This window comes from Lissotriton helveticus, chromosome 4_1 (assembly GCF_964261635.1).
Source record: "Lissotriton helveticus chromosome 4_1, aLisHel1.1, whole genome shotgun sequence".
Classification (NCBI taxonomy): Eukaryota; Metazoa; Chordata; class Amphibia; order Caudata; family Salamandridae; genus Lissotriton; species Lissotriton helveticus.
In genome coordinates, this window is record NC_136063.1 from 262252794 (window position 1) to 262266760 (window position 13967).

The following is a 13967-nucleotide window of genomic DNA, read 5'->3' on the forward strand; positions in this document are numbered from 1 at the left end:
CTTCTGTATTCGATACCATCAAACATGAAAACTTGATTAATCTTCTTCAACTTAGGATGGGTCTCTCGGGGCTGGCCCTAAAGTGGTTTGTCTCTTTCTTACATAACCGCACTCAAAGGATTAAACTCAACCAGTCCCTTGCATGTAGTACTCTGGTCAGGATTGGTGTTGCGCCAGGATCTGTACTCTCGCCCATGCTCTTTGACCTCTATATGGAGCCTCTCACCATCATTCTGAACAATTCTCAAATTCATTACCACATGTACGCGGACGACATGCAACTGTACCTGAAGATCTCCTCTCTGGAGGACATTAAAACCTTAAATGAGTCTCTCGCAAACTCAGCAATGGTTAGCCCAGAACCATCTTTTGTTGAATACACTCAAAACTGAATTCCTGCTGATTGCCCCACACAACCACTCTGCACCGATTCGCGAAGGCCTAAAACAACTCACAGCCCTTAACTGCTCCCCTCACGTGGTTGATTCTGCTAAATCATTGGGTATTACTTTGGACAAATACCTTAATATGCAAACTCACATCAGCACCACCATTAGGGGATGGCAACTTTCATCTTAACAGAATCAAGAAACTCAAGCCTTTCCTTCCGCCAGAAGACTTACAGCCTGCAGTACAATCCCTGGTGATATCGCGACTGGAATATGGCCTGGTGACCCTTGCAGGGCTTCCTAAAGCGAGCTTGGCCCCTCTCAGAGCCACGCTCAATGCATCTGCCAGGCTCATCACAGGCTCCAAAAAACACGATCGCATCACATCTGACCTTTTGCCGCTCAACTGGTTGTCTATTGAAGCCAGGATCCGTTTCAAAATAGCTTGCCTCACGCATAAAGCCCTGCAATTCAACACTCCGGCCTATCTGGCGAAAAAGCTTGTTGTTTCTGGATCCAGTCTGAACTTAAGAAGTACGTCCTCACTACTCTTGAAACCTTCTAAATTCAAAAAGAAAAGTACGTACAAACGTGCTTTCTCCTGCCTTGCACTTAGAATTTGGAACACTCCTCCTACGGAGATGAGAACCATTCCCTCCACTGCCTATTTCAAGAAACAGGCCAAATAGCTTTTCCTGAGGGGACATTAACTGCATCATAATGTACTCTTTCTCTATTTCCCTTGTTGACAGAGTTGATATGTATTCCAACTTATCTTTTGCTACGTCTTTTTGATTGGATGGTAAAGTGTTATTTTACTCTAGGGCCCTTTCGGAATTATAATAGAAGAAGAATTCTTGGACCGATTACAGATTTGTCATTTACTCTACCATGCTGTGACGACCCACTATATGATTGTTTCACTGAATGTTATGGGAAATATTTTGCACTATATGAGAAACTGAACTAGTAGGGCCTTCTGACTTTGATTTTTTACTCCTTGTTGTTTTACAATGTTGACCTCGTACTGTTCTGAGTTTATGCATGCTTCTGCCTCTGTGTACAACGCTCTGATACCCGTAAGGGTCATGTTCACGCTTTATAAAACTTTTCAAATAAATAAATAAGGAGAGGGGAGAGAAGAGGAGAGGAGATGGGTAGAGAGATAGAGAGAGAGAAGAGGAGAGGGGTAGAGAGAGAGAGAAGAGGAGAGGGGAGAGAGAGAGAGCAGAGGAGTGGGGAGGGATAGAGAGAGAGAGAAGAGGAGAGGGAGAGAGAGCTGAACCTGCGCACCCAGGCCACACTGCTCAACTGCTGCCACCGGTGTGTCTCCAACCACTTGCCGGTATGTATAGCAGTACACCAGGTCGCACATCTGAGACAGAGCCGTCATCTGAAACAGAGTCGAGAGACATGACTGGCACAGTACACACACTTGCACAAGACAACATCGCCCGCCCGCCAATGCACACCCAGGCAGAGGCATCCCTGCCCCTACCACTGCCCATCGGATCATGCCCACCCATGCACACCTGTGCCTCACTGCTCACTGCTACCGGCATGCAGGCTGCAGGTCCCACCATGTGCCGCTGCAAGCCACAAGCCCGGGGCCCGCAGACATGGCACCCTCCACACCATGCATCCACACTGCGATGGCCACCAGGTCTCATGTCTGGTGCTGGGAATTGGTTACAGCATGGCATAGGACAAACCAGGGCACTGGGCAACATCGCAGCCTGCACAGCCGCTCAGCCCAATGGGTGCCACTAACTCTGTGATCCCGGAAGCGAGGCCACATGGCAGTAGGCCCGGGCAGCCCACTGGCGTGCCCTACACTGCGGTCCAGCAAGGCACACGAATTCTGAGCAGTCCAGACCGCTGGCTGCATACCCGCTCAGCTGCTCATGGTGCAAATGACTCAGTGCACCCAAAGTCACCGTCCCGTGGTGGGGTGCCTGCAGCGTGTGCCACAAACCCTGACCAACCCCAGTCAACGCCACGTGGAGGGGTGGTAGGACTGTGCAGGCCGCAATGCAGCGTGTGCCACAAACCCTGTTCAACCCCAGTCAACACCATGTGGTGGTAAGCCTGTACCGGCCTCAAGGCCTCGGGTCCGTCATCCAGTCACCACTGGCAGAGTGGTATGTCACGTCATCTTATATTTGCGGGATCACATGGCCTGTGATGCCACTGCCAGGTGGGTGTGGTGTGCGTGCAAACCTGACCTCAGGGAGTGGCTGTGACATGCTGATAACTAGACCAGTGACCTGAACACCACCAGCGAGTACGCCTGCGACGGGTAGCAATGAGACCCTCCCTGGGAGCGTGAGTGGAGTGGTCTAGCCTGCCGTATGCCAGAACAGCACAGGGCTTGCAAAAATAAATCGTGGGCATTGGGTGTGTTTCAGTCCATGTCCGGACAAGAAAGTGGCTGATGCATGTGTCCCTGTAGTGGTGTCCACGGGACCCGTGACACACATTGCTATGTAGCACTCTCTGACTGACGTCCCATAGGATGAGCATCATTGACGCAAGGGAAATCACTGTCCCTACATTCATCCACACATACATATAAGAATGATGAAAGACATGACACAGCAGTGCATCACAGGATGTTTATTGCACATCCAGTGCAGTTCTGCTACTGGAGTGGTACAGGGCACTGCTGAATACACTACACTATATGGGCCCGTGGAGGACCAGCCAGAGTCGATCTGTGGAAGACAAGTACTGCGGATGAGGAGGGGTGCAGTCCACAGTCTGGTCGCCATGTCATTGGTCATCAAACAGGATGTGGAGGTTCATGTCATTGTCCAAGGTGAGTGCATCCGGGTGAATCGAGGGTCAGTGGAAGGTCATGAGGCCATATGCCGGACCAAACCAGGAACAGGCCAGGTGGCAGTAATGAATGCTACAGGCTTCTTCTGATCACCTGCCCATCCATTTCCTCGTCCCTGGATGTGTGCCCTGCACCACCTGGGGGTGTTTCTGTACTGAATGCGGCACTGTGTGCCACTGACACCTCAGGTGCCCGAGAGGTTAGGTCTGCCGCACAGTGAGGCATAGACACACCAGGGGGCGGAGATGTGGATGGTGTGGGGGCAGCAGCATTTAATATCGCCACGCCTTGTAGCAGAAATACCATGATGAGGATCTGCAGGGCATGGTAGATCCCAGCTACATTCCGCTGATGTGCAGTGGTGGCTGCCATCCTTTCCGCCTCCATGCGCATCATGTGCTCCATGAGCCTCCGTATGTGTGGCAGCTCACGGCTGGTATCGCTGGAACCACTCTGAGTGGACAAGTGTTATTCTCTCCGCGTCATGACTGGCGTGATGTCAGTCAGTTGCAAAAAACACAGTTGATGGACAGAATGTAGAACAATGTCATACATTCACCCCAGTACAAGGATCTGGGCCTAAATCCATCGTTTTTTTGCACTCCACACCACCCTGTGTTAGACACTGGCTATATGCAAATCAGCTCTGACCCTGTGCCTCATGGGAACAGTCCAGTCCGAACTACCAAGCCATGTCTTTCCCAGACCGGAATCAAGCATCCAAGGACCGGTTTCTGGCAGTTCGGGCTGGTCTGTTCCCATGAGGCACAGGGTCAGACTGATTTGCATATAGCCATGTCTGAACTGGGGTGGCAGAGTGGGCTAAAGAACGGTGATGGGTCAAACCCAGATCTTTTGACTGGGTGCGAGTGTTTGATTGGTTCAGATGCTCTGTCCATCACCACCCCCTTTTGTGCCGCGTTTGGCCGCCACAAGTGTGGCAGGGTATGCTCAGACGTGAGTCCCTTGCTCACTTTGCCACTGGATTCAAGCAATCCGGGCTGAAGACGGCTGTAATGCCAGAAACCGGTCCTCGGAAGCTTGTTTCCGGTCCCGGGAAGGCATGGCTTGGCAGTTCGGGCTAGACTGTTCCCATGAGGCACAGGGTCAGACTGATTTGCATATAGCCATGTCTGAAATGGGGTGGCAGAGTGGGCTAAAGAACGGTGATGGGTCAAACCCAGATATTTTGACTGGGTGTGAGTGTTTGATTAGTTCAGATGCTCTGTCCATCACCACCCCCTTTTGTACCGCGTTTGGCCGCCACAAGTGTGGCAGGGTATGCTCAGACGTGAGTCCCTTGCTCACTTTGCCACTGGATTCAAGCAATCCGGGCTGAAGACGGCTGTAATGACAGAAAGCGGTCCTCGGAAGCTTGTTTCCGGTCCAGGGAAGGCATGGCTTGGCAGTTCGGGCTGGACTGTTCCCATGAGGCACAGGGTCAGACTGATTTGCATATAGCCATGTCTGAACTGGGGTGGCAGAGTGGGCTAAAGACCGGTGATGGGTCAAACCCAGATCTTTTGACTGGGTGTGAGTGCTTGATTGGTTCAGATGCTCCGTCCATCACCACCCCCTTTTGTACCGCTTTTGGCCGCCACAAGTGTGGCAGGGTATGCTCAGACGTGAGTCCCTTGCTCACTTTGCCACTGGATTCAAGCAAGCCGGGCTGAAGAAGGCTGTAATGCCAGAAACCGGTCCTCAGAAGCTTGTTTCCGGTTCCGGGAAGGCATGGCTTGGCAGTTCGGGCTGGAATGATCCCATGAGGCACAGGGTCAGACTGATTTGCATATAGCCATGTCTGAACTGGGGTGGCAGAGTGGGCTAAAGAACGGTGATGGGTCAAACCCAGATCTTTCGCCTGGGTGTTAGTGTTTGATTGGTTCAGATGCTCTGTCCATCACCACCCCCTTTTGTACTGCTTTTGGCCGCCACAAGTGTGGCAGGGTATGCTCAGACGTGAGTCCCTTGCTCACCTTGCCACTGGATTCAAGCAAGCCGGGCTGAAGACGGCTGTAATGCCCGAAACCGGTCCTCGGAAGCTTGTTTCCGGTCCAGGGAAGGCATGGCTTGGCAGTTCGGGCTGGACTGTTCCCATGAGGCACAGGGTCAGACTGATTTGCATATAGCCATGTCTGAACTGGGGTGGCAGAGTGGGCTAAAGAACGGTGATGGGTCAAACCCAGATCTTTTGACTGGGTGTGAGTGTTTGATTGGTTCAGATGCTCCATCCATCACCACCCCCTTTTGTACCGGTAATGTCAGTCAGGGCACGTTGTAAACCATGGAGCTTGGCTGCACAAACAAGGATGGCATCAAGTTTGGTTGCCTAAGCCCAACCGCACCTGCTCTGCGGTCTCCCTTTGGCACTTCAGCACACGGCATTGGAAGGCCATGTGTTGTTCCTGGGTGTCTTGGGGGAGTGCCAGGGCTATAGGTGCCTCCTGCTGGGTGCCTTGGGTAGTGGGTGGGGTCTCCTTTATGTAGCTGGGCTGCCCTGATCCTGAAGGGTATTGGTGCATGTTAATAGAAGCTTATGAAGCGCACTGTCACTGAAGGTTTCATGGCTGAGGTTTCATTGATGAGGTCAATGATGTCTTGGATGGCCTGGGTGCCGATGCTTGTGTTGTCCTCCTCCTCATCAGTGAAGAGTGGCTGGGACTGCTCTGCAGGAGGTGTTCATGGTACCTGTGCGATGTGAAAGGGAGATGGTGTATTACAATGTGTCCACATGTATTTAGCCGCATGGTACATGTTGACATTCAGACAGCATGTCATTGTGACAGTCTGTAGATCTGGGCGAGGACCCAGAGTCATTGTGGGTGTGCACTGTGCTCTGCTTGATTGTGCATGTGTGCCATTGTGGCCCTCTCTACCCGTCCCCCCCAGTACCTGGTGGTCACTCACCCTGTTGCGGTTGTGTTGTGTCCTGTCGAGCAGTGTCAGATCCCCTGACTCCAGCCACAGTCTCCACACTGATGACTGTCGACACCACCTCCTCCATATCATGCAGCTCGAGCTGTGGTGCTGGGCCCCCACCTCCAGTCTGGGTTGCTACCTTCTGGTTGGCAGAGAGTTTCTCCTTAGTCCGCCGCTTGATGTCATTCCATTGCCTCTTGACCTCATCCACTGTCCTCTTGTGCTCACCAACGGCACTCACCTTGTCCACGATGTCCCACTATATTCCATTTTTGGTTCCCAATGACACGTTGGAGGTGATGTACAGTTGTTGATGGTATTCCATCACCTCCTTGACTATGATCCTGTTCACCTGCGGACTGAACTTCGTCTTCTTCTTGTCCTCACCCTTCCCTGTCCCGAGGTCCCGGACTGGTCATCCGGGGTGCTGTGGGGTAGCGCTTGTCCTCTGCACCTGCTCCGGCTGCCCCCATGGTGCCTGGGTGTTGGTCAGTTTGTGTTTAGGTGTTTTTTCTACTTTTATGGTGATTTTTCCCGCCTGGCAGGTGTGTGCAGCAGGCCTGGCGCTGCCTATTGCTGGTTTACTCATCGCGCTTTGGCCCATTGCAGGTTTTTTTGGTGTTGTGGTTTGTGTTTTTGTCTCCATTGAGGTGGTTGTATCGTGGACATTTGCCACGTTATCTGGTGTCTATCGCATGCTACCGCCGCGTTGTGAATTCCACGTTGACACAGGGCTATTTTCCCGCGATAGGCTGTGATGTTGAAAATTGCATTACGCTACTCTTGCAGTAGTTATCACACCTTCTTGTGAATATACCCCTAAGAGTTTCCTGTATGATTGTTTCCTCACATTCTTAATGGGGCAGAGTGCAGCTCTGTGCTTGTGGCGCATCACAAAACACGAGTGTGCTGCACACTCAAAATTCCAATAAGTGACATGCATTTCTTCCCACAAACAAAAACAAATTTTTCCACCAATATAAAATCCTGCATACAATCAAAATGGTAGCTTTTCACCATCGTGAAGTTGGCACCTTTTTGAGCAATTAGCTTTGCCAATTTCTTTTGCTGATGTTTTGCAACACTGGCAAAAAATACAAAATATTTCCAATCAAAAAGTTGGTAAAGAAATGATGCCCAGCAGGGACAAACACAAGAGGAAGGAATGCCAGTGAATAGGAAATAAGATGGCTCTTAACCCAATTAAGTTTTTGGTATGTTCCACAAAATGTCTTTCGCATACAGACAGCTAAAAGCTCTATGCAGCAGCAGACACCCTGCACCCTTGTACCACAAAATGGTACACCACCAGAATGAAGCTGTTCACTTATTTTATCAGAATATTATAGGCCTGGGCAAAATGTTGATTATGCTATCATATTTTTAAGCAGATCATGTTACACTTGCCGCATGTTACACTTCTCATAGTTACACCATTATGCCACATCGCGAAATTTCTGGTCCATTCAAATAATCTGGTAGTATGTGAACAATGCAAAGAAATAGAACGCAAACTGCTCTTTTTCACGGCACTTGTGTTTTTTGCTTGTTTTTAGCAGTAAAATGGTTGCAAGGACACATTTTGCTCTTAAATACAGATTTGCATTTTGCATAATTTTTCTGAAATATTGCATAATTACACAAAAGTAAACTACAAGAATTTTGAACACCCTCCTTAATAGTGACAACAAAAATGTAAATGACAGTGCTCCACAAACATCAAGTTTAAACATAACACTGGGGCATATTCACAATATTTTGAGATAGGGCACCACTGCAGGCCTTCTAGTTACGCTGCCCTATGTCAAAAGAAAAGGGTAGGAATGCACCTCATCTACATGATATGGCGCATTTCTATCCTTTCGGCCAATGCTGGCACACAAGCTGCAGCTGAGTGCCAACGCAGGCACCCTTGCACCATGGTGTACAGGTGGCAGTGTTGTTGGCATGAAGAGTCACCTTCCCACCTTGCAGGTGTGTGCAGCAGGCCTGGCGCTGCCTATTGCTGGTTTACTCATCGCGCTTTGGCCCATTGCAGGTTTTTTTGGTGTTGTGGTTTGTGTTTTTGTCTCCATTGAGGTGGTTGCATCGCGGACATTTGCCGCGTTATCTGGTGTCTATCGCATGCTACCGCCGCGTTGTGAATTCCACGTTGACACAGGGCTATTTTCCCGCGATAGGCTGTGATGTTGAAAATTGCATTACGCTACTCTTGCAGTAGTTATCACACGTTCTTGTGAATATACCCCTAAGAGTTTCCTGTATGATTTTTTCCTCACATTCTTAATGGGGCAGAGTGCAGCTCTGTGCTTGAGCATCATTGACGCAAGGGAAATCACTGTCCCTACATTCATCCACACATACATACATGAATGATGAAAGACATGACACAGCAGTGCGTCACTGGATGTTAATTGCACATCCAGTGCAGTTCTGCTACTGGAGCGGTACAGGGCACTGCTGAATACACTACACTATATGGGCCCGTGGAGGACCAGCCAGAGTCGATCTGTGGAAGACAAGTACTGCGGATGAGGAGGGGTGCCGTCCACAGTCTGGTCGCCATGTCATTGGTCATCAAACAGGATGTGGGGGTCCATGTCATTGTCCAAGGTGAGTGCATCCGGGTGAATCGAGGGTCAGTGGAAGGTCATGAGGCCATATGCGGGACCAAACCAGGAACAGGCCAGGTGGCAGTAATGAATGCTACAGACTCCTTCTGATCACCTGCCCATCCACTTCCTCGTCCCTGGATGTGTGCCCTGCACCACCTGGGGATGTTTCTGTACTGAATGCGGCACTGTGTGCCACTGACACCTCAGGTGCCCGAGTGGTTAGGCCTGCCGCACAGTAAGGCAGAGACACACCAGGGGGCAGAGATGTGGATGGTGTGGGGGCAGCAGCATTTAATATAGCCACGCCTTGTGGAAGCAATACCATGATGAGGATCTGCAGGGCATGGTGGATCACAGCTACATTCCGCTGATGTGCAGTGGTGGCTGCCATCCTTTCCGCCTCCATGCGCATCATGTCCTCCATGAGCCTCCGTATGTGTGGCAGCTCACGGCTGGTATCGCTGGAACCACTCTGAGTGGACAAGTGTTCTTCTCTCCGCGTCATGACTGGCGTGATGTCAGTCAGTTGCAAAAAACACAGTTGATGGACAGAATGTAGAATAATGTCATACATTCACACCAGTACAAGGATCTGGGCCTAAATCCATCATTTGTTTGCACTCCACACCACCCTGGGTTAGACACTGGCTATATGCAAATCAGCTCTGACCCTGTGCCTCATGGGAACAGTCCAGTCCGAACTACCAAGCCATGTCTTTCCCTGACCGGAATCAAGCATCCAAGGACCGGTTTCTGGTTATCAGCCTTCATCAGCCTGGATAGCTTGACTCCAGTGGTGTGGAGAGCCTGGGACTCACGTCTGAGCATACCCAGCCCACTCGGGGTGAATATTGCAAAAAACACAGTTGATGGACAGAATGTAGAACAATGTCATACATTCACCCCAGTACAAGGATCTGGGCCTAAATCCATCGTTTTTTTGCACTCCACACCACCCTGTGTTAGACACTGGCTATATGCAAATCAGCTCTGACCCTGTGCCTCATGGGAACAGTCCAGTCCGAACTACCAAGCCATGTCTTTCCCAGATCTGAATCAAGCATCCAAGGACCGGTTTCTGGCAGTTCGGGCTGGTCTGTTCCCATGAGGCACAGGGTCAGACTGATTTGCATATAGCCATGTCTGAACTGGGGTGGCAGAGTGGGCTAAAGAACGGTGATGGGTCAAACCCAGATCTTTTGACTGGGTGCGAGTGTTTGATTGGTTCAGATGCTCCGTCCATCACCACCCCCTTTTGTACCGCTTTTGGCCGCCACAAGTGTGGCAGGGTATGCTCAGACGTGAGTCCCTTGCTCTCGTTGCCACTGGATTCAAGCAAGCCGGGCTGAAGACGGCTGTAATGCCAGAAACCGGTCCTCGGAAGCTTATTTCCGGTCCCGGGAAGGCATGGCTTGGCAGTTCGGGCTAGACTGTTCCCATGAGGCACAGGGTCAGACTGATTTGCATATAGCCATGTCTGAAATGGGGTGGCAGAGTGGGCTAAAGAACGGTGATGGGTCAAACCCAGATCTTTTGACTGGGTGTTAGTGTTTGATTGGTTCAGATGCTCTGTCCATCACCACCCCCTTTTGTACCGCTTTTGGCCGCCACAAGTGTGGCAGGGTATGCTCAGACGTGAGTCCCTTGCTCACTTTGCCACTGGATTCAAGCAATCCGGGCTGAAGACGGCTGTAATGCCAGAAAGCGGTCCTCGGAAGCTTGTTTCCGGTCCAGGGAAGGCATGGCTTGGCAGTTCGGGCTGGACTGTTCCCATGAGGCACAGGGTCAGACTGATTTGCATATAGCCATGTCTGAACTGGGGTGGCAGAGTGGGCTAAAGAACGGTGATGGGTCAAACCCAGATCTTTTGACTGGGTGTGAGTGTTTGATTGGTTCAGATGCTCCGTCCATCACCACCCCCTTTTGTACCGCTTTTGGCCGCCACAAGTGTGGCAGGGTATGCTCAGACGTGAGTCCCTTGCTCACTTTGCCACTGGATTCAAGCAAGCCGGGCTGAAGAAGGCTGTAATGCCAGAAACCGGTCCTCAGCAGCTTGTTTCCGGTTCCGGGAAGGCATGGCTTGGCAGTTCGGGCTGGACTGATCCCATGAGGCCCAGGGTCAGACTGATGTGCATATAGCCATGTCTGAACTGGGGTGGCAGAGTGGGCTAAAGAACGGTGATGGGTCAAACCCAGATCTTTCGCCTGGGTGTGAGTGTTTGATTGGTTCAGATGCTCCGTCCATCACCACTCCCTTTTGTACTGCTTTTGGCCGCCACAAGTGTGGCAGGGTATGCTCAGACGTGAGTCCCTTGCTCACCTTGCCACTGGATTCAAGCAAGCCGGGCTGAAGACGGCTGTAATGCCCGAAACCGGTCCTCGGAAGCTTGTTTCCGGTCCAGGGAAGGCATGGCTTGGCAGTTCGGGCTGGACTGTTCCCATGAGGCACAGGGTCAGACTGATTTGCATATAGCCATGTCTGAACTGGGGTGGCAGAGTGGGCTAAAGAACGGTGATGGGTCAAACCCAGATCTTTTGACTGGGTGTGAGTGTTTGATTGGTTCAGATGCTCCATACATCACCACCCCCTTTTGTACCGGTAATGTCAGTCAGGGCACGTTGTAAACCATGGAGCTGGGCTGCACAAACAAGGATGGCATCAAGTTTGGTTGCCGAAGCCCAACCGCACCTGCTCTGCGATCTCCCTTTGGCACTTCAGAACACGGCATTGGAAGGCCATGTGTTGTTCCTGGGTGTCTTGGGGGAGTGCCAGGGCTGTAGGTGCCTCCTGCTGGGTGCTTTGGGTAGTGGGTGGGGTCTCCTTTATGTAGCTGGGCTGCCCTGATCCTGAAGGGTATTGGTGGATGTTAATAGAAGCTTATGAAGCGCACTGTCACTGAAGGTTTCATGGCTGAGGTTTCATTGATGAGGTCAATGATGTCTTGGATGGCCTGGGTGCCGATGCTTGTGTTGTCCTCCTCCTCATCAGTGAAGAGTGGCTGGGACTGCTCTGCAGGAGGTGTTCTTGGTACCTGTGCGATGTGAAAGGGAGATGGTGTATTACAATGTGTCCACATGTATTTAGCCGCATGGTACATGTTGACATTCAGACAGCATGTCATTGTGACAGGCTGTAGATCTGGGCGAGGACCCAGAGTCATTGTGGGTGTGCACTGTGCTCTGCTTGATTGTGCATGTGTGCCATTGTGGCCATCTCTACCCGTCCCCCCCAGTACCTGGTGGTCACTCACCCTGTTGCGGTTGTGTTGTGTCCTGTCGAGCAGTGTCAGATCCCCTGACTCCAGCCACAGTCTCCACACTGATGACTGTCGACACCACCTCCTCCATATCATGCAGCTCGAGCTGTGGTGCTGGGCCCCCACCTCCAGTCTGGGTTGTTACCTTCTGGTTGGCAGAGAGTTTCTCCTTAGTCCGCCGCTTGATGTCATTCCATTGCCTCTTGACCTCATCCACTGTCCTCTTGTGCTCACCAACGGCACTCACCTTCTCCACGATGTCCCACTATATTCCATTTTTGGTTCCCAATGACACGTTGGAGGTGATGTACAGTTGTTGATGGTATTCCATCACCTCCTTGACTATGATCCTGTTCACCTGCGGACTGAACTTCGTCTTCTTCTTGTCCTCACCCTTCCCAGTCCCCGAGGTCCCGGACTGGTCATCCGGGGTGCTGTGGGGTAGCGCTCGTCCTCTGCACCTGCTCCAGCTGCCCCCATGGTGCCTGGGTGTTGGTCAGTTTGTGTTTAGGTGTTTTTTCTACTTTTATGGTGATTTTTCCCGCCTGGCAGGTGTGTGCAGCAGGCCTGGCGCTGCCTATTGCTGGTTTACTCATCGAGCTTTGGCCCATTGCAGGTTTTTTTGGTGTTGTGGTTTGTGTTTTTGTCTCCATTGAGGTGGTTGTATCATGGACATTTGCCGCGTTATCTGGTGTCTATCGCATGCTACCGCCGCGTTGTGAATTCCACGTTGACACAGGGCTATTTTCCCGCGATAGGCTGTGATGTTGAAAATTGCATTACGCTACTCTTGCAGTAGTTATCACACGTTCTTGTGAATATACCCCTAAGAGTTTCCTGTATGATTGTTTCCTCACATTCTTAATGGGGCAGAGTGCAGCTCTGTGCTTGTGGCGCATCACAAAACACGAGTGTGCTGCACACTCCAAATTCCAATAAGTGACATGCATTTCTTCCCACAAACAAAAACAGATTTTTCCACCAATATAAAATCCTGCATACAATCAAAATGGTAGCTTTTCACCATCGTGAAGTTGGCACCTTTTTGAGCAATTAGCTTTGCCAATTTCTTTTGCTGATGTTTTGCAACACTGGCAAAAAATACAAAATATTTCCAATCAAAAAGTTGGTAAAGAAATGATGCCCAGCAGGGACAAACACAAGAGGAAGGAATGCCAGTGAATAGGAAATAAGATGGCTCTGAACCCAATTAAGTTTTTGGTATGTTCCACATAATGTCTTTTGCATACAGACAGCTAAAAGCTCTATGCAGCAGCAGACACCCTGCACCCTTGTACCACAAAATGGTACACCACCAGAATGAAGCTGTTCACTTATTTTATCAGAATATTATAGGCCTGGGCAAAATGTTGATTATGCTATCATATTTTTAAGCAGATCATGTTACACTTGCCGCATGTTACAATTCTCATAGTTACACCATTATGCCACATCGCGAAATTTCTGGTCCATTCAAATAATCTGGTAGTATGTGAACAATGCAAAGAAATAGAACGCAAACTGCTCTTTTTCACGGCACTTGTGTTTTTTGCTTGTTTTTAGCAGTAAAATGGTTGCAAGGATACATTTTGCTCTTAAATACAGATTTGCATTTTGCATAATTTTTCCGAAATATTGCATAATTACACAAAAGTAAACTACAAGAATTTTGAACACCCTCCTTAATAGTGACAACAAAAACGTAAATGACAGTGCTCCACAAACATCAAGTTTAAACATAACACTGGGGCATATTCACAATATTTTGAGATAGGGCACCACTGCAGGCCTTCTAGTTACGCTGCCCTATGTCAAAAGAAAAGGGTAGGAATGCACCGCATCTACATGATATGGTGCATTTCTATCCTTTCGGCCAATGCTGGCACACAAGCTGCAGCTGAGTGCCAACGCAGGCACCCTTGCACCATGGTGTACAGGTGGCAGTGTT